Genomic DNA, 22,364 nt, shown 5'->3' with positions numbered 1-22,364 from the left:
AAAATGACCAGATGGGATTCACTGGGGTCAGACACGATCCCGTCGTCTTCGCCAGGAATGTCTTCCACAAATACAATGGAATCGTCTTGACTTTCTCGCAAGAGGCTGTACGCCGATTGCCACTCTTTGTAACACCACACGAATGATATTTATGTTCAATCAAACGTTTGACAAATTCGGTTTTGTCTGAACCGTTGAGTCCGGCAATTATCATGTTAAAGGGATGGCGAAGATACAAGGCCTCCCAACTGGCACGATCTAAGTGTTTGTCTGTGGCTTTGAAAGAGGAGGAAGAGTGAGCAGTGACAGCAGAGGTAGCCAGAGCGCTGAGAATGTCACTTTTGACCCGAAAACAGACAATGCAAGAGTTTTTATACTTTTTCAGGACACCTTAATTGCAAGTTAAAATGGAACAACACGAAAGACAAAAATACATAAAAGCCAAATGGTTTAAGTACAACGATAAAATACACATCAAAACGATCAAAGTGGAATATAAACAAGTCACTGTACAACATATTTTTGGTAACAAAGGTGTCCTAGGGTTAGTGTGTAATATTCTTAAAATCTCTACATTGGGTACAGTCATACAGAGGTCCTCCCGGAATGGTCTTTCGGGAATTCCATTACAGTCGTGTCCTGAAGGGAGTGGTTGTCCTCTGTGTCGGGTTCTTTTTCTTATGACACTGTCACTAACACGGGTTTAAAAGCTACTTTTTCACTGGACGTTTGAATTTAGGATCACAACTCTTGGGCATAATTGGCCACTTCTTTGGTCCAAGCCTCAAAATCTCAACTTTTCCAGTCACGTACATCTGTCCCGTGAGGGTGTAAGTCACAAGCTACACACACATCGTCGTTCACATCTTCAGTACCTAAAAGTTGACGAATCTTGTCTTCCCGTAGATGTCTTGACGTGTCCAAATGAAAACGCAAGGCTTTTGACAGAATGAATCCCTCGTGGACATTTTGAGGGACCATTCACATGTTGTATCTGGTGGTAGGTACTGTTCGTAAAGAGTCCACAAGGAATCGACTGGTAAACAAAATCCCAGAAACGAAAGACACACAGCACACGTCAACCCAAATTCATGGGACACAGTTCTCGTAATAAGTGTCGGTAATCCTCCACAGTTTGAATACTCTCATCGATTTGCTTCTACGGAATCTGTTGTATCACCACTGATCAATGTCGTGGCATGGTAGACCGTTTTTATACTTCTTTTTGTCGGAGGCGATAAGTGCACTTTCTGCACAAAGATGATCGTACTCCAGTAGCGAATCTAACTTGCACATCACACACCGTTCAGAAGTTTCCTCTTGAACAAAGTTTACGTTGCGTAAAAGATTTTGGTAACCCTCTAACTCTTCTCTGGAATTTATTGCAGTAAGTCTACCTTGTACTAAAAAGAATGAGTCACACCAAACCAATCTTTCTCGTTGTCACGGAATGGTATAAACCCTTTTATTTATTTCAATGGGGAAAAACCGAATCCTTCCAAAGCACAGACAGTTTATCACGACTTCGTCTGTGTATATGTATTTGCCTCACCGTACGATTAAATCTTCACATTACGGAACGTCTTGTCAGTGAGCGGTCTACTTTAAAGACTTTTGCACATCTTTAGCTGTAGAGGTATGTGAATTATTAATTTATTGTGTATAAGTTATAACTATTGTACTACCACGTTTATTTTTGTATGCTTACTTTGAAGCTTCGGTTTACGTAGTATAATGCAAATATTTTATATTCTTGTTTGTAACTTAGCAAGGGATTTGTATTAGCAATATAAAGCTTCATTTTTAAGAAACTTTTAGTACGTAGGATTCTTGTCGGACACGGTTAGGTTTACCTCTGAACCTGCTTGTTGTTTTGTAATTGTGCCGATAATGTAATCTGTATAACTTACTGTATATGATGTAATTACGTTTTATCGTATATGCCCGTGTCATGCATAGTACACGGTGTTAGATATATTTTCATCTGATCCGAGTGATCACAGAATGACCAGAGTGATCGGATTTGTCGGAATGACCCCAGTGACCGGAGCGATCCGAGTTATGGGAGTGATCGGAGCCGACGTGGTACCAGCTGCAGAGCTAACCATAGAAGTCGACCATAGCAGCTGCGAAGCTGAACCATAGCAGCCGTAGAGCTGAATAAACAGTGTTGCTGGTCGAGTAGCAGGTGATCGGGAGTTGCTGCCCGTGATTGGTTGGCGCTAATTGCTTGATTGACCAACCCGGAATAAAGTCATCTTGATCGGCCAGTGTGACTGTTATCCGAGTGTGCTGGTGACGGAGTGTGTAACTTCATATATATAATCCTTAATTCGTGGTCTAATTTTGGGGATTTGTAAAACCCAGTGTGGTTTGGGGATTGTAAAGATAATATCTATCCCTTTTGTTACATAATTTCACTATTTGAGTGAGTACATTTTACTATACGAGTAAAATACTACATTGGTGTTACTATTTGAGTAAAACACATCAATCTTTTCGTTGTGACATCACTGTGAATCATTCACCCCTTGTTATTATGTTGTGTAAGGTCATTTATTTGTATTTTCATAGTTTTATGTCCGTGCGCTTTATGTTATTTGATCCAATATTTGGATCATATACACGCACATATTAATCATAATTCAAGTTGTTCATTATTAACGCCTGACGTCCCGCTTGCCAAAGGAAAGTGAAGCGTCTCTCATAGCCTCTCCTTCCCAGGTGTAGTGATCGCCGCAGGACCACTGTCTCGCTCTGCGGGGCAGGAGGTTGCTTGCATATGGCCTCTCCTACACTATTGTGTCCACAGCAGCACCTTCACGCGGTGCCCCCTGTTTTAACAGAGCCTGCTGTGTGGCGCGACCGAGTACCCGGCGGTATAACTGGGTGGGCAGACTGGGCTCATTAGCCTTGGCAGGCAACCAGTCTAAGAGAAGGGAAACTCTGACCCCAAATCCGGGCAGATGAAGCTCGTTAGCCTTGTCAGGCAGTTCATCTAGGAGAAGGAAACTCTGATTCAAAACCAACCAAGTCCCATCCATTGGATTATGGATATCTTCGGGAGAAGGAAAGGCTACGGGAGTAAACCCAGATAGAAAATCAGGAGTGGAGCCCCTAAGGCGGCTGGGGGTCGACTACGACCTCCTTCCGGCAGCTCCTGCATCCAAACTGGTACCAAATGTCATGCTCAGCATTCCTTTGGACCCAAGCAGCAACGACGAGAGGGGGATCCTAAAGTCTGGGCAGCCCAGGATCTCCATATTCCACGCCCAGGCTTGCGCCCTGGAGAGGACACTCCAGTCTCGCTACTGAGTGAGGAAACAACACGGAAGCTGACAGTTTACGGGTTATAAGTCCCACCCGATTGGTGTAGGGAAGGGGCGCCACGGGTCAGCTTTGACGGTGGGAGGGATCATCGTGTCCCACTGGCCAACTATCGCCCGCCTCAAGCCGGGCAGCCCCCGGTCAATAAGGTGTTGACCCGCCATCGTCTGCCTGCTCCAGTGGGTGTCTGGAGCTCAGTGTGTTGTTCAGCATCACAAGCAGACGGTAATTCCACACCAGACAAAAGAAACAAGAAACCAATAAAGAAGACTTCAGCTCTTCGATTTGCAAGCTGGAATGTGCGCACCATGTGTACAGGCATCTCCGACGACCTCAGAGAAGTGGACGACACCAGAAAGACGGCCATCATCGATAGAGAACTCACCAGACTAAATATCGGCATAGCTGCCCTCCAGGAAACCCGGCTTTCCTCTAGTGGTTCCCTCAGAGAGGAAATCTACACCTTCTTCTGGAAGGGTCGAGAACCTGAGGAACCCTGTCAGCACGGAGTGGGCTTTGCCACCAAAAACAATCTCCTGACCTCGGTTGAACCTCCCATAGGGGACTTTGAGCGTCTCTTGTCCATCCGCCTCACCACTGCTTCAGGTCCTGTCAACATCATCAGTGTCTACGCCCCAATCCTCACGTCATCAGAAGACGCGAAGGATCAGTTCTATGGGCAGCTGGACGAACAGATCAAAGGATGCCCCAAAAATGAAGCACTATTCCTCCTCGGCGACTTTAATGCCAGAGTAGGTGCGGACCAAGAGTCATGGCCTACCTGCCTCGGATATCATGGCACTGGAAAGACCAACGAAAACGGCCAGAGACTGCTGGAGCTATGCACCTACCATGGCCTGTGCATCACAAACACCTTCTTCAAGTGTAAGCCACAACACAAAGTGTCATGGAAACACCCCAGATCTCATCACTGGCACCAACTCGACTTGGTCATCACCAGGCGCTCTGCCCTTAACAGCGTCCTCTCCACCAGAACCTACCACAGTGCAGACTGTGACTCCAACCATGCCCTTGTGAGCAGCAGATTGCGACTACAGCCACACACGCTACACCTTTCAAAACCAAAAGGACGTCCTCGCATAAACACTGCGCAGATGTCAGTCCCTACCAAGGTGGAGGAGTATGTGTCTGTTCTGAACAAGGCTCTCCAGGACCTGCCTGAGTACGACGCTACAGCCCAAGTGGAACGCCATGAAGGGTGCCATCTACAGTACAGCTATGTCAACGTTTGGCAAGAAGGAACGACCCAGCCAGGACTTGTTCAATGCACACCTATCAAGGATGGAACCACAAATCGAGTAGAAACGAAAAGCCTTCATAGCTTACAAAAAATGCTCTAATGAACGGACGCTTGCTGCTCTCAGAAGTGCCCGAAGTAACACTCAACACATCGCTAGCCAGTGTGCGAACGAATACTGGCAACAACTGTGTGAAGGGATCCAGCGCAGTGCCGAGTCCGGACACATCCAAGGTATGTACAGTGGCATCAAGAAGGCTCTAGGCCCTACAGTGAAAGGGGTCGCTCCCCTGAAATCCCTGACGGGAGAGAAGATCACAGACCGTGGGCAACAGATGGCCAGATGGGTGGAGCACTACTCAGAACTATACTCCCGAGAAACGTCAGTCACCGATGCAGCCCTCAGCAGCATAAAGAATCTGCCCACCATGGAAGAGCTCGACAAAGTGCCAACCTTAGAGGAGCTCAGCAAAGCAATCGACTGCCTTCCAAACGACAAAGCACCAGGTAGTGACAGCATCCCGCCCGAAGCTATCAAACGTGGAAAACCAGCATTGATTAAACCAATGCACGAGCTACTTCGCCGCTGCTGGGAGGAAGGAGTAGTCCCCCAAGACATGCGTGATGCCACAATTGTGACCCTTTACAAAAACAAGGGCGACCGCAGTGACTGTAATAATTACAGAGGGATCTCGCTCTTGAGTATTGTCGGTAAAGTGTACGCCCGCATCATACTCAACAGGCTGCAGTTGCTGGCAGACCGTGTGTACCCGGAATCACAGTGCGGCTTCAGAGCAGACAGGTCGACGACAGACATGATCTTCTCCCTACGACAACTCCAAGGGAAGAGCAGAGAGCAAGGTCAACCACTCTACATGATGTTCATCAACCTCACCAAGGCCTTTGACTTGGTCAGCATGAAGGGCCTTTTTGAACTTCTTAGTAAGATCGGTTGCCCCCCAAAACTCCTCAGCATGATAATCTCTTTCCATGCAGATATGAAGGAAACAGTCCTGTATGATGGATCCTCCTCAACCTCCTTCCCAATTAACAGTGGTGTGAAGCAGGACTGCGTGCTGGCACCAACACATTTTGGGATCTTCTTCTCCCTGCTCCTGTCCTACACGCCTTCGACACGTCCACGGATGGCATATATCTACACACCAGGTCCGACGGGAGGCTGTTCAACCTGGCACGACTGCGCTCAAAGACCAAAGTGAGAGCTGTGCTCATCAGGGAGATGCTTTTTGCAGATGACGCAGCTCTTGTGGCCCACACCGAGGAAGCCCTCCAGAGACTGGGAGACCGTTTTGCTGTTGCCTGCATGCAGTTTGGTCTCACCATCAGCTTGGAAAAAAACAAATGTCAGCAAGATACCAGCATTGCCCCTTCAATCAAAATCAACGGTGTCACCCTGGAAGCAGTCAACAACTTTACCTACCTAGGGTCAACCATCAGCAACACTCTCTCGATTGATATGGAGCTGGACAGAAGGCTTGGAAAGGCAAACACCATCGTGGCTCGATTAACGAAGAGGGTGTGGGAAAACAACGCGCTGACAGAGCACACCAAGGTCCAAGTCTACCAGGCCTGCGTTTTCAGCACCCTTCTATATGGAAGTGAGACCTGGAGTACCTACATGAGGCAAGAACACCGGCTCAACTCCTTCTATATACGGTGCCTAAAACGCATCCTGAAATCAGCTGGCAAGACCGTGCTCCACACAGCGAGATCCTGCAGCGTGCAAGTACCCCCAGCATGTACTCCCTGCTAATTAAACGCCGCCTTCGATGGCTGGGTCACGTCCGACGCATGGAGGATGGAAGGCTGCCAAAGGACATCCTATATGGACAGCTGGCCACTGGCATACGAAGATCCGGACGCCCCTCACTCCATTTCAAAGATGTGTGCAAGAGGGACATGAAGGCATGCAACATTTCACCCGATGGCTGGGAAGAGCTGGCCGAGGACCGAGGCACCTGGAGACTGGTGGTAAACAATATCATATCAGTCGCTGATGCGAGGAGAGGCCAGTTGGCGGCAGAGAAACGTAAGAGAAAGAAGAACGCAGCAGCAACCACAGTAACAAAGACTTCCCAGTATGTCTGCACCAACTGCAATAGGGACTGTCACTCACGTATAGGCCTGCACAGCCACAGCAGACGATGCCAACAGAGACAGACAACACCCCAAGGGCGTTATTCGCATGGTCTTTCGAGACCGAGTCGCCAGTGATGATGATGATGATGATGATGATGAATTTGTATCACCATTAAAAGTGTTCTGTTGTAAATCCGAAATCTCACCGGTTATATTGTTACAATCGTCCACGTCCAGTTTAACAATGTCTGACCACTGGAACACTTTCATCTGAATCAGTCCTCTTATAGCATTCAGGTGTCAGTGGTTTAAACATCGGTGACATAACGGATGCAATTGTTCTTTGCGTCTCACTTGTATTTTGACCAGCTCTCGGTAAATGCATTCTCTCAACTCCGCAGGGAAACAACGAATGTTCTCTTGGAAAGTATCCATTCAGTGTCCTCCAAGAATCAGGAACCGCTGGGTCGTAGCCAATAGCCTCGTTTATATTTGTGACTGAAGTAGTGTCCTCCCATAATCAGTCTTCGTTTACTTTGGAAAAGAACATAGTTTAATAATGGAGAAATGACTTTGAGTTTGACCAACTCTCGGTAAATGCGATCTGTCAACTAAACAGGCAAACCACGAATGTTTTCTTGCAAAGTATCCATGACAATGTCAGTCAGTATTTATACCCACGCTGAGGGTCACTTCTGAATATTGTTGTTGTTGTTGTTGTGGGGTTTAAAGCCATTTGTCAGCACACGATAGGCTATACATGGCGGCCAGTATTAATGGTGGAGGAAGAACCCGGGAAAACCTCGGAAAGAACCACCGCACTTCTGAATGTCTCTAAGTTTTACTCAATTTTCCTTTTCTTTACTGGATGCATTTGACAAACAAAAGGGCATGGTTTCTTCTGAGGCACTTTCACCCAAGAGTCTATTACTTACACAAATAGTATTTGTTGATACATCTAATATACCTTCACGTAAAGGTGTGATGTCCGCTGGTTGGTCCCACACATACCTTGATAAATTTAAGCAGTCTTTGCAATTCTGTTCCAAATCTTTGCCGTCGACAATTTCACATTTTCCACAGCGACAATACTTTAACATTTCTTCCTGAAAGTCGAAAGGGTCCGAGGCGTGAGTCTGGTACCAAGCGTAGAAGCTTCCCGTTGTTCGGTACGCATGTTGTCGGGATCGTAGCAGTGAACCTCAGGCAAGTGAGGTAGAACGGCGTGTTGATTGGCTTCTGTATTGAAAAAGTGCGGAAATAGCCTTTGGTCATTTCTGGCATTCCAAACGTGTTAGGCATTCGCTCAAAGGCATGGCCAAGTAACTCACTGAATCTTTAAACTGCACTTGTCCCACTTGCATGGAAATGATTTTGGCTCAAAGTCAATTTAGGACGTTCGGTATTGTTCCATATAGTGTCTGTGAAGTAATTGCCCATCGTATCCGGTGAAATTCTTAGCCGTCACCATGGCATGGCGATGACAAGTTCAGTAACGTTCGATGTCCTCCTGACTCCACGTTTCGTCGATGGGGTCTAAGATCCATTGGGCGAAATCGGTAAGCGTGTTCGGTCCCCAAAAGATTTTTTCACGTCCTCCAAGAATCTTCCTGCAGTGAGGCCAATGACTAAAGATAGGCTCTTGGATGCACTTTTTGCACGTTCGATGAGCCACGCAGAAATTAGGAATGAGAATGCCGGTCTCTTGGATGCATTTGAAATCGAAAACGATGAAATTCCCTTTCTTCTGGTCACCTTCCTCCTCTTGTTTGGAGTGGTATTTTTGAATGTAGCATTCGTGTTCCAAGTACATGATTTGACGACAAATGTGACATCGTTTCTTTCCCCGACAACCTTGTATCTTGGCACTATTGGTACATATGCCTTGTCCACAAATAGGGCACAATCTCAGGAGTTGACAAGCAAGACAATATCTATATAACACAGTGCTTAAGTTTGTTCATTTTATTTATCTTTCAAGCTCTACAAAAGACACCGTGTTTGTCTTGAAAGTGATTGAAACTCTAAATTACGCGGACGTGAAGGAAATTATAGCTTTCTTAGTACAATTTTCTGTCCTTGTGTTCGTTCTAATCGTGATTGCTTTATATCTTTCTATTTTAGAGGTCATATTTCTTCTTATGTAAATACATGCATCAATGGACAGGCAGCTTGGGTCATGATCCTTGAGGTTCACTGAACTTCAGCTTCTTTACTTCATACAAACCCAAATTCACTTGTTTGAAGAAGAAGAAAAAATAACACAAACTGACACTCTGTACTGTAAAACTTCTGTCTCTATCGATGTGAGTGTTTAAGTCAAAATGTTTGAGTGAGATTGTAAAAAATTGTCAGTTTTAAAATGCGAACTAATACTCTGGCCTTTCAATTTTTGATGTGGCAAGAAGAAATGGTACATAACACAACAGAGAGATTATAAGTTCACACTATGGTCTATCTGCACTGCAGTGGAAAAAACGCTTGAGCGTTGGCATTATTTTGCCAAACTACCTTAGAACAAAACAATGCATCACCCGTTGTAAGCCATTTCATTGGCTAGACTTAATTTCTTACCGCGTTCGCTTCGAATTGACTTCAGTAGCTCTTGGCACAGTGACAAGATCAGACGTATTTTTTACTGCGGCTGGTCGCTATATTACTTGCCCTGAATTTAGAAGCAAACAATGGGCTATTCATTATAAATGGCTTCATTGGCTAATCGATATTTAACCACCGCCTTTGCTTCAAATTAGTTTCAGTTGTTATTCGTACAGGGGCATCTTTCTGCACCTGACCACTAGTCACTTCACAAACAATAAGACTAACACACGAACAATCACACTATGGGCGACTCATGGAAATTATGTTAGTCTTATTACGAAATACATCACGGCTTGTTTGAATGTACTATTCTGCGGGCAGTTTTTAATCACATGCGTCTTCAGTTCACTCTTGTGATATTTTTTAATGGTGCATTTTTTTCTATGGATGTGAGTATCTAAGTGGAATAAGTGTTTCTTTGAAACGTTCATAAGGAAAATATTCCATAAAAACAAAAGTACGTGTCATGATATTTTTCGCAGTAGGAATAACTCTCTCTCTCTCCCTCTCTCATTGTAATTTTGATTGAAATCCTAATGGAATATGTTCCCGTTTGAAGATACCTATCCAAAATTGTGATCAGTAGTCACCATAATTACTCGAACTGTTCCGTTTGTCATGTCATTTTTTTTCCAAACGTTTACACTCTAAAAAAATGTAGAACGATTTTTTTTTTGTTGCATCAGTAAATCTTTGGATGAAATAAAAGCTTGAGCTTGCACAATTCAGGTATCTTAACTTTAGTCCGATAAATAAACCCCACAAATCTGTGTTGGTAGAGATGGACAATGTTCTGGGTTTAATGTCACCTGTTCATTATATGTTTAATTTTGCTGCATACAAATCATTCCGGAACAAACCCTCCTACACTTTAGACACATACCGGTAATTGGTAATATCCATATCAAGCGCGAAATTCAAAATGGCCACAGGACAGATGGATGTGCTATTCTATGTGGATTTACAAGTCACCAAACATATGATTTGCTCAGGAAATATAATCTACATGTCACCAAAAGAACCCTTCAGTCGACGATAGCTGCACAGCCACGAGAAATATCGGCAAGTGTATAACATGTACAACGATGTGTGCAGAAAAATATGGATGCAGATAATTGCAGCGTTTAGTGAATAGGACAATAGGTGATATCAGCCCCTCACCCGAAAATCAATATCATCACGGTTGAAGGGCTGATTTATCGGCCTACTTAACTGTATCCTATTTTGACACTGCAATATGTCACTGACTTTTTTCCCTATCATTAGATTTGCCGTTTTTCAGAAAAGAAAAATGACACGGCTTTTTCAAGAATGACGAAAGTGGCATTACTCTTTGTAGCCCTGCCTATGGTTAACTCTGCATTCTAAAGCCAAAATATTTCAGAAAAAAAATGTAACAATGTTCGTCCCGTGTTGTCTCAGTTTAGACTGTCGATAGAACAAGACGCGTTTTGGTACTGCTTTTTTCCCGCCCTTAGATTTGTGAAAACTTTGCAACATTGTTAGTAGCGTGTGCTGCGAAACACAGGACATCTCTTAAATTTGGGATATACAGCAAAATGTTAAGCAGTCAGTCGACAGTAAATATCATACTACCATTGATGAATGAATGAAAACAATGAACATTTCTCACGTAGAATGTGTAATTGCCTTGATTACCTTTGTCCTATAATACAGCACAAAAATAACAAACCCAAAAATGGTGTCCTACGTTTCGGATTTTTTAACCATTCTTTCTTTCTTTCTTTCTTTCTCACTTAAATTTTTTACAACTCAAGGTATCGGTTTAATCATTCCTTCTCAATTTTCTGGAAGTATTTTTGCGTCTCTAATGTGACAACGATTTTATCAGCAGAGACTGAAACGTCATTTTTAAAAATAAAGCTTTCTACGAGAAAGAAAAACGAAAAACATAAGGTCAATAATGTCAAACAGAAGCCTCTAAATTACTGAGCGTTTCTCTAATTGGGTTAGTTTATTTTGTTACTTTATCTTTATCGTTCGTGTTTTTTAAAATTTGTATTTGCGTTCGTTTACCGGCCGGACGTTTCATTGAGCTCGCACCTTCTCTGCTGCTATAAATGTGTGAGTAATTAAGTCATTATTATATCAATAATGGCACCACCTATGGAGTCTTATACAGACAGATTAGCTCGAGAGCGACTAGAGGCAATTAAAAATATATCCCTCTTCGTGATGCTGTCAAGCAGCAACTACAAGCTCGTCAGGAATCTCGGGTTGAATTTGCAGAAGGTACAGAACAATTATTTAAACCAATTATCGAACCAACCAAGAAAATTGTTACAGCAACTGAGGCTGCTCAAAAAGCATTTGAGACATTTCTGTTGATATTGTTGGCCGTCTTCAAGTAGCTCAACCACTACCTCAGCAACCTCCTCAACCGCAACATGAAGTTCAACCACAACCTCTGCCAAGAGTTAGAACTAACATTACAGATAAATTCACGCCCGAAGGTATTGCCGCATTCAAATACCCAAACCAAATAATTCATACTGTTGCGTTTGGATAACATGATAAAGATAAATATGTAAAACCAGAATATGTTAAAACTCTGAAATCTGCCGACTGGATTAGGGACGTATATCGCATCGCTACTGATGCTCCGCAAATCAGATCCGAGGAAGATGTTAATAATTTTAATATTTTTAACCCAACAGTAGATGAGTATATTAAACAAACTAAACAGGAAAGGAGACAAAGAGAAGAAGAAATGAAGCAGCAACTTCAAAAAATAAAAGCAGAAAGGAAATCAGCCTCAAGAACATGGATGAAAAACCAGGTAAAACAACAAGCGATGAAGAATGAGAACCTACAGCAGAAGAAGTAACGGATGAAGTTTATGATAAATATTTTGGTTCAAAAACAGGAAGCGGCCTTATTACTTGTCCTGACAGTGTTCTTGCCGATGTTGACCGACTAGAAAATCTGATCGGAGGAAAACGTGCAAAAAATAATTCTCCAGAAATTATTAATGAAAATTTAATATTTGCCGAAGATTGTTTACAAGCGGTGTTATGGATAGTAATATCTGTCATTCTTTCATTAATACAATTGTTCATGATTATTACATATACTGAAACAATAAATTAATTAACTTTTAATGTAAAAAATGATTATACACAATGCTCAACGTCGACCTGTAATATTTATGTAGTAAATTCACGATTACCAACATACCAAATGACTTACCGAGACGGACTTGATGATATTGTTACTGGTTTATTCAGGAGGATGGCTCCAAAAGCCGTGCCAATTGCAAAACAATTAGATACGAAAGCTATTGAGTTTGTTGGAAATAAAGCATTAGGTTCTGTTGGCAATCTTGCTGGTAATGCAGTTTCGTATATCAAAGAAAGATTAGCTCGATTTGTACAAAAACCTCAAAAACCAATGCCAATTACTCTTCCCAGTACTGAAGTTATGCCTGCAAATATGAGTAAAATAATACAATAATAAATCAAGCTGCAATTCAAAAATTAGCAGATTGGGCTCTGAGTGAATTCGTTCCTGCACAATTAACTAATAGAATTATGACTGTAGCTATACCAAAAGAAAAAGAATAAAATATAACAGCATGTTTAATAACAAGAATAGGTCTTCGTGTTAAAAAATAATAATTATAATAAGATGTTCAAGCGTATATCCGATCCAGCGTTTGATATGGACGCACCCATTCTTAAAGATGAATCTACACAAGACTCAGCAAGGCGACTTATCTAAACGTGCAACCCTTGACGAGGTAAAGGATGAACTCGCTAATCTTTTGAGTCTTGCAAATGTGGACCAAAATGAAGTCGTTGTTTTTTCAGGATAAACAAGGACGATGAAAGACGAATAATATCCCGTTGACAGACAGTATTCTTTGGGTTCCAGATGTAACAGAAGATAACTTAGTGGTGTTTACTAAAAACGGTAAAATTAAAAAATCAGATGGGAGAAATTGCTGGGCGTATCAGAAGAATTGGAGATCTTATGTACGGTGATCTCAATATGAGCAAAAGATACAATTAATAATGTGAGAGAACCAAAATCAGATGAGGATGTGGTAGCAAAAAGCTATGTAGACAGCAGCAACAACATAATCAGAACTGAGATAAATGATCGTTTATTAACCACAGGTGATACAATGACTGATTATCTTAATATGACTAATAATAAAATTACTGGTCTTGGAGAACCAGAATCAAGCGAAGACGCTGGAACCAAAAAATATGTCGATGACAGCAACATTCCGATGATGAACTCGTTAATGACAATCAACGATGGAATGACCACATTTAGATCTGAATATTATAATCATGTACAAACTTTTTAAAATTTTCGTAAAAACAAAAAAGAGCCGTTAAGGATTTTTTTTGTGAAATCCACCAGACATCGACATTAAGCTCTCTGATATAAAAAAAATGTACCGATCATGTAGTATATACGATAATATATGGATCAGCATTATAGTCACCACTCAATAAATCCATTAAACAGCGCTGAGGTTACCGGTATATACAGGATCTCAATAATCGGCACTACAACATATACAATATCTACTACAATTTCACAGCGTATTCCACTAACAGGATCCTCTGTATATCTGTTAGTGATGTTAGATCAAAACGACGAGGGAATATTCGTGGGGGAACCCGAAGAAAAAGATAACCCCGTCTTGTATAATTTGCGTCTTGAATTAGTTGCTAAACTACCATCTACTTAAAATATAATGAGCTCCTCAATTAAAGTTCAACGTTTTAGGTACAATCAAGCACATGAATCGCAAATAAAACTAAAAAATGTCGTTGACGAATATACAGTTAAAGTAAAGAAATATCACAGACGTGTAGTTGCTGTTGACATAAATGTATATTCGGCGTCTGCTATTATTGCAGGAACCAGTGTATTAGTATCAATAATAATAATGATATCACAAGCAGTTGTAACAATTTGTTTTTCAGCTGCAACAATTATTGCTGGCCTTCGAAAGAAATATGTACATGTACAAATGCAAAATTGCATGATTATATAATAAAATTACACACAGCGAAGTTACCGCACTCCAAATTATTCTCGTTATTATCAACAAGCCTTAGTGATTGGAAAATATCAGATTTTTTAGTTCACGGAGATGATTAAAATTTACAAGGAAGTATTGACTTTGATAGAATCCACGCCTGATTTAGAAAATCAGGATTTAAATAATAATGTCAACTCCGAACGAGCTACTTCAGCAGATTCTCGTTAATACAACTCCGTCAAATATTACGATGATATCAGTGAGCTTAACTAATCCGGAATTGAGTGTTAACTTTCCAACTGCAATTTCAGCGAAAGAAATAGCGCTAGCACAATTACGAGAATATTATAGTTTGCCAAATATTATATCAAATTCATTCGGTGGGCTGCAAGCAAATCATTCACTGGTATTAGCAAATAAAAATAAAGATGCTGGAACTCCCAACTGGCAAGTTGTTGTGATTCCCACAGTTAGTTATCAAATTAAAAAAATCAACGATGAATTCCAGCGCAGAATTAAATCTATAATAAGAAAATAATCAAAAATACCTATCACCGTTCACGAACCAACTTTATCAGCTGCGATAGAAATAAATTCAAAAGATTATGTTGTATTTATCAATCATCGATCAGAAGTGTGTTAGGATGGCCTTAAGTTCCTCCAAAATATGGTCCACCAGAACCTCAATTAGATGATTTCTCTATTAACGTTTAAAAAAAAAAAATCAACCAGAGTATCGAAAAGAAGGATCTCCATTACACCGTGATCTTCAGTATCTCTATCTTGCTTCTATAGACAGACGTGTTGAAAATGATGCGTATGTTGTTCATGAAAGAATATTTAAATCATTATCTAATAAAATTAAAGATGAACATGCAATTATATCAGCAGCACTAGAACGACTATTTAAAAACTATATTATGGAGTATCCTAATGACAATCTAAAAACGAAAATCATTGAAACAATGCAACATTTCAATCAAATTACATCAGACCTTGAGTATATTAATAGAACAACTGTTGATATTATAAAAACATATATAATAAATTTACAATATAAAATACTATATTTTAAATAACTATTTCTCGATCATTATAAAATAACTGAAGCAGATCTAGCTACCAGAATTTGTAACTATTGAACTAAAAATACGGGTCAATGATAATATCAATGAACATTTTCCACAAATCGTTGATGCATAGAGAAAAAAGAATCTACCGATAGGTATTCTCAAATATAACAATGATCCGTACGGTGGTGGCAGACACATTTCACCAGGAATTGTAAATATCACATCAACAATCGCAGTCAATCTTGTATGTGATGCAATTGATGGCAGCTATCAAATAGATCTTGAAAAATCTAGCCAGGCTCAGCAGGGATATATTTTATATACATTTACACCTCAAGTACCTCCTGGATATTTGATCATACAAGAACCGATTAATCCGGTCAATTTGCGATGTCACCATCCGCTAATATCGAGGATACATTTCAAACATTTTGACCAAAGCGAACGATAATTTGATTTACGAAATGAAAATTTAAATATAAATCTCTACGCATAATCTTAACGATTTCAGGGTATATTACCATAATTTTTCAAATTATCAAACATTTCAATAAGATGAGATAAATCAAAATAATCTCATCGGAAAAAACTATAATAATAATTTCACAAACAATTATATATTTGTAACAGAATTTATGTTTCTGCTGATTTTTCATTATTTTAATGGTTTAAATAGGACTAAAATAATGAAAATCAGTTAGATTTTATAATTTTAATGGGGTAAATAGTACTAAAATAATAATAATCTAATCAAATGCAGAAAAAATAAAATATTACATATCAATAATAAAGTAGAATTTTTTAAAAATCTGAATAAATATTAACTTTCACTTTCAAAAGCACTAGCCTTGACAGGGACCTCAGTTGCCATATCTGTCATTTTCATCAGTGACGTTGTAAATTCTTTCACTTTCACTTTCATAATCCCCTTTAGAAACGCTATCACTTTCACAACCACTAATGATACTGTTTTCACTTTCATGATCTGATTTAATCTTTCTTAACGTGAGACAATTCTGATCTAATTATTTCGATCGCGCGTGAAAGCGAGACGAATTTACCAACTTCTACATCTTTGACCGCAGCCAAGGATTGGAACATAGGTTATTGAATGAGCTTGATGAATATATATTCTTTTGATAGTGTATTTATCTATATCTATCTTCTAATTTATGTTCTTGTAATGATTTAAAGTCACAAATATTTTCTTCAGTATTTAGTTCATCAGATACTTTTATACCTTTATGTTTTATTTTTTTTAATTGCAGAAATAATAGTATTGATATTTTCAAAGTTCATTATATTTTTAAAATAAAAAAAAATGTTTACATATTTCTTAAACTATTTACAGCGTGGCATATTTACAGCGTTGTATTCGGCTATTTACAGCGTATATGCAATCGTAATTATAAGGACTGTACAACACATATAGTAGCATATTTAAAGCATTGAATTAAGCAATTTACAATCTTAGTTCTAAGGACGGCACAACATATATCAAACTATTTACAGCACTATATACAATCTTAGTTCTAAGGACGGCACAATACATATAATCTTAATTCTAAGGACGACACCATACATATGCGGGGCCTTCTCAACTTTCAACAGATTTATGCACACACAATCACACACAAATAGTGCAAAGGAGCACCCACTTCTTTGAGAAGAAAATATTGATGTCATTAATTTATTTACAAGTGTCAACAAGGAATACTCGATGACGACTTGTCATCGATCATATTGATTCAGATAAGAAAAATAATGATTTGCATAACATGGGAGCTATTACAAGTAAATCTAATGATAAAAATGCAGAAGTTGTTAAATCTGTAAATGTAGAGACAGGTGAACAAATAATATTTCCATCGACATATGCAGCTGCTAAATAGTTCGATATTTATCCTGCTTAAATAGATTATGTCGCAAATAAAATATACAGATCTGCTTTCTCTAAGAAATATAAACAAAATATAATTTTTCATTATTGTTGAAGGGAAATAACTCTGCCAAGTTAAGTTCTCTCCAGTAGAGTAATGAAGTAGTTATCTCGCTTGCTAGTGCGTAACTGACCGCATTAGTTTTGTCATCGTAAATAATTATATACAAAATATGTAGCAATTTAACCATCTGTGTGATAATTAGTATCAGTGAAATAATATAATTTTGTAATAGTTCAAATTAGTGAAAGGATATTTACATCTTAATTTCGTTTCCCTTCAATCAGTCACCCGCTTTGTAATGCAGTAGTTATTTTTTCTTATACGTAAATACGTGTATTTTAAATCTGACTTTGTCAAGTTTAGAAATATATATATATATGCAATATATGGTTATTTTAATACCATGTGTTCTAGAATATGGAAAATAAATCCACGGTTCATTTGTAGGAAATCCAGCATAGGTAACGTTTTAATAGTTTCTGAAGCATATATCTGTAAGATGTGTAGTGGTACAATCATGATGAAGAGTACACCCAAGTCATGTGAACTTGATCCAATTCCAACATCACTGCTGCTTGAGTGCTTAGATCCAGTATTGCCTTCACTAACTGATGTTATTATTACCTCTCTCTCATCCGGGGAATTCACATCATTTTTCAAAACTGCCATTGTAAAGCCTCTGCTGAAGAAACCAACACTAGACCATAACGACTTAAAGAACTACCGCCCAGTTTCTAATCTCCCATTCATATCAAAATTCTTAGAAAAGGTTGTTCTATCCCAGCTTGTATCTCATCTAAATTCAAACAGTCTTTTTAGTAATGTACAATCTGCATATCGCCCTTGCCACAGTACTGAAATTACTCTTCTAAAAGTAGTTAATGACATTCTCTCTGCGTTCGATAGCGGAAAGATTACAGTCCTCACCCTCCTTGATTTGTCTGCAGTATTTGACACAATAGACCATGATATATTACTTCACCGTCTCCAGCATGTATTTGGCATTCATGATACAGCCTTACTGTGGTTCAAGTCCTACTTGGTCAACAGGACACAAATTGTACCTGCAAATGGAATACACTCCAGCCCAGTTGATCTATGTTGTGGTGTTCCACAGGGGTCTGTTATTGGACCTGTTCTCTTCATTCTGTACACTCAGTCGCTCTAAGTGTCATAGATTATCATCCAGTGTCTCACCAATTGTACGCTGATGACACCCAAATATACAAATCTAGCCATCCAACTGAAGTTGATGCTACCATCCAAGGTGTAGAGATGTGCATTTCTGATGTGAAATCATGGATCACATGTAACAAGCTGCAGATGAATGATGATAAAACTGAGGCCATTCTGATCACAACACAAAGACTTTCTCATTAACATCCTTTACCTCAAACAATAAATATCAGCAATGCCAACATTAAATTCACACACTCAGTACGAAACCTAGGTGTTATTCTGGACAGTACTCTCACATTGCACCAACATCTCATGAACATATGCACGGCTGCATATCTTGAGCTGAGACCCATCAGCTCAATTCGCAAATATCTTTCAGTTGATGCCACTAAAACACTTGTGTGTTCATTAGTACTTTCAAGAATGGACTATTGTAACTCAGTTCTGTCTGGTTCATCTCAATATCTACTCCAGAAACTTCAAAAAGTTCAAAACACAGCTGCTCGGATCATACTTAGAGTACCACGATCAGAGCATACCTCCCCACTGCTCTGTACCCTACACTGGCTATCCATTCGATCCAGAATCAAACACAAAATTTGTTCTCCGTGCTACGTTTCACTGTCGGACTCTAGTCCAACATACCTATCCAACCTCACCCATGTGTACACACCAGCAAGATACTTACGCTCCTCTTCTGACAATCGTATACTCATTATTCCCACTATGAAAACAGTCATATGGACAGCGTTCTTTAACATACCAGGGCCCAGCAACTTGGAATGAATTGCCCACTGAACTTAGACAAAGACACAGTGATCACATTCAAGAGGGCTCTCAAAACTCACTTATTTCGACTGCAAGAACAAACTAAAGACCTAATAATGTTTCCTACCTGAAATATTCTCAGCATGCTTTTTATTATTTTTAATGTTCTTCTAATTTCATGGTGTTTGTTTTTGTAATAATATTATTAAATGTCTTTTATCTTATAGGTGTTGTCTAATGTTGTAAAGCGCTTAGAGCTTCTAAAGATTAGGCCCTATACAAAGTCCTCATTATTATTATTATTATTATTATTATTATTATTATTAGAGTGTTGGAGTCTTACACTCGAGGTCCCGCGATAAAATATGGTGACCGACATACTGTCGACGGTGGCGATATTTAGCAATTTTTCATTAGAAAAGCTCGAACTTCGACAGAAAAAAACACCCTCCCAACCATGTCTGGCGATATAATCTTCGGCGTTTCTTTTAACTTTGTCATTATTAGCAATGTTGTTTTTATCATAATATATATATATATATATATATATATATATATATATATATATATATATATATATATATATATATATATATATATATATATATATATATATATATATATATATATATATATATATGTATATATATATATATATATATATATATATATATATATATATATATATATATATATATATATATATATATATATATATATATATATGTCTTAATTATATTATTGAATGCCAGTAGCTTCTCGAGGGTCGGTGGTTCTTTCCCGGGTTTTCCCGGGTTCTTCCTCCACCATTAATACTGGCCGCCATGTATAGCCTATCTTGTGCTGAAAAATGGCGTTAAACCCCACAACAACAACATATATTATTGAATAATTAACAGCGATTAAGATTAAACCATTTGAATATAGATTCGATCTTGATAGAAGAACCCCTGATCCTGGTTGATCCGACGGAAGCTCTGATTAAATGTATTCGTAATGCTAAAAAAGAATTTCGTATAGATGGCGCAACTCGTGTGTGGTCAACGTTCAAAATCATACGCAACACCGATGGTGTCGATGCTACAATGAAAGACCGACGAGCGGCGACGATTATTTATTATCTCGACAAAGATATTTTTTCAGAGTAAAGTTTATCAAGGAAGTAGACGATACTTTGATTATCAGTGACAAACTTGACCCTGTCCTTCATAATGAAAAAATCGCCATATTAAATTAAAATTCCAAACCAGAAATGCTGACTGGTATTGACAAACCGTATTATGAAAGAGCGTATCCTGTAACCGAGGTTATTTATGGAATTTATCCAGTAAATGATAAACCCAGCATTCGTGATTTAAAACCGGTGAAATTTTCGTCCAAAATTGTGTAGCCGAACGAGTAACGGGACATTTTACAAACGCAATACCCGGAAATAAACTTACAGATCAGCGACGTGAAAAAATAAACAAATGGGCTGAATCAGTGAAGGATAAAAGTACTTCAATAAACACTGTTGCTGAATTGAGAAAGAAATTAAAATTCCCAATAACAATACGAACGATTACCAGATTACCAGAACGATTTTATAAAAATCAAAGTATTAATCGAAAGGAGCTTCGATTGAAATTATTGATCATAATATGCATGCGTGGACTAATGCATTAATAATATTTCCACGAAATCGAATTGTTAAATTTTACCAAGGAGATATATTTGATTTTATTAACAAAATAAGTAAGAATGATCCTGTATCGGTGTAGCTATTTCAAAGTTTAGGTAATGGAAATTATGATCAGTTTGTACGACCTAATGGAGATATTTATCGCACAGAATCTCTCCATGAAGAAATGAAGAATCTTGCATTGAAATATACCAATGCTGAACAATTAGTGAGTAATTGTTTTACCGTTCGGTCAGTTGCTGCTCATTTTGCTAGAGAGAAAAATTCGTGTAAACCAAACACAATTGGATTTTCTTGAAGAAATACAACACAGTTGTGTCGAATACGGACACGGTGGATTATGGATAATTAAATATGATTATAGGAAAGTTATTTCTGTTGATATGGTTGCATGTTATCGCAGAAGTTTTCTTGGCATAGGAGAGTGTCTAATTATTTTGAGCGATTTGGACATCCAACACACGAGATGACCAGAGTATCGATAAATTGACTATTACTGACTTGACTGGATTTGCTTGTATCGAGTCATTTAAGTTTGCTGAAAATCTTCATCCGATTTGTTATCTCTGGTTTGGCAAACATTTTTCAGAAAAAATGTGGGCACCAGCAGTATTATTACGGTATATGCTCGATGTAAAAATACTAATATGGTTAACAGTAAATGAAGAAATTATATCGTATCGTCCGCATAAAGAAGTTTGGTTACCACAACAAAAGAAATATTATGATGATGAAAATTCTGATATAACTGAGAATAAAATAGCAAAAGATCTTGGCAGAAAATATTCAGTAAATTCAACCAAGGAGGGTCACATGATCGTAAACGACATTGTACAAGATTAATTACAGATGATGCTGAACTAGATTTTATAATTGCTGATACAACGAATAGAAAAACATTTATAAGTCGAAGTAATATTAATTTACCAGACGAAACTAAATTAGGTACAATTGTGAATTATATTGATGGTGAGTCACCGCAGTTTACTCATTTAAGATCTTCAATGCTCGTGTACGTTACGATAAATCTATTATCGATGATAAATATAGTTTCTGCGTTTGCTGTCAGAGTCGGTACGGATTCATTTAATATCAACAAAAAATACTAAATTGCTAGAAAAACTACATATCGGCACTTACGCATCATGGGCCTAATGGAGAATAAAACAAGAAAATATACTTAATTATTTTGAACGTTGAAATTAAGGATATTTATTACCAAAAAAATAAAATATCAATATTGTCATCAGCATCATCTTTATTTGATCCTGTAGCTAGACATAAAACAGTTTATCTCAATGGTCATAGAGTTCTGGTAAAACAACTCGTGTGATTAAATTATTCTTGAACAGTTATTTGAAATGGTTGTATTAACACCAACACACAGACGCGCAAGAAAAATGAAAGAAAG

Source organism: Sinohyriopsis cumingii, chromosome 9 (assembly GCF_028554795.1).
Source record: "Sinohyriopsis cumingii isolate HCF-2022 chromosome 9, ASM2855479v2, whole genome shotgun sequence".
Classification (NCBI taxonomy): domain Eukaryota; kingdom Metazoa; phylum Mollusca; class Bivalvia; order Unionida; family Unionidae; genus Sinohyriopsis; species Sinohyriopsis cumingii.
This window is presented reverse-complemented; position numbering follows the sequence as displayed.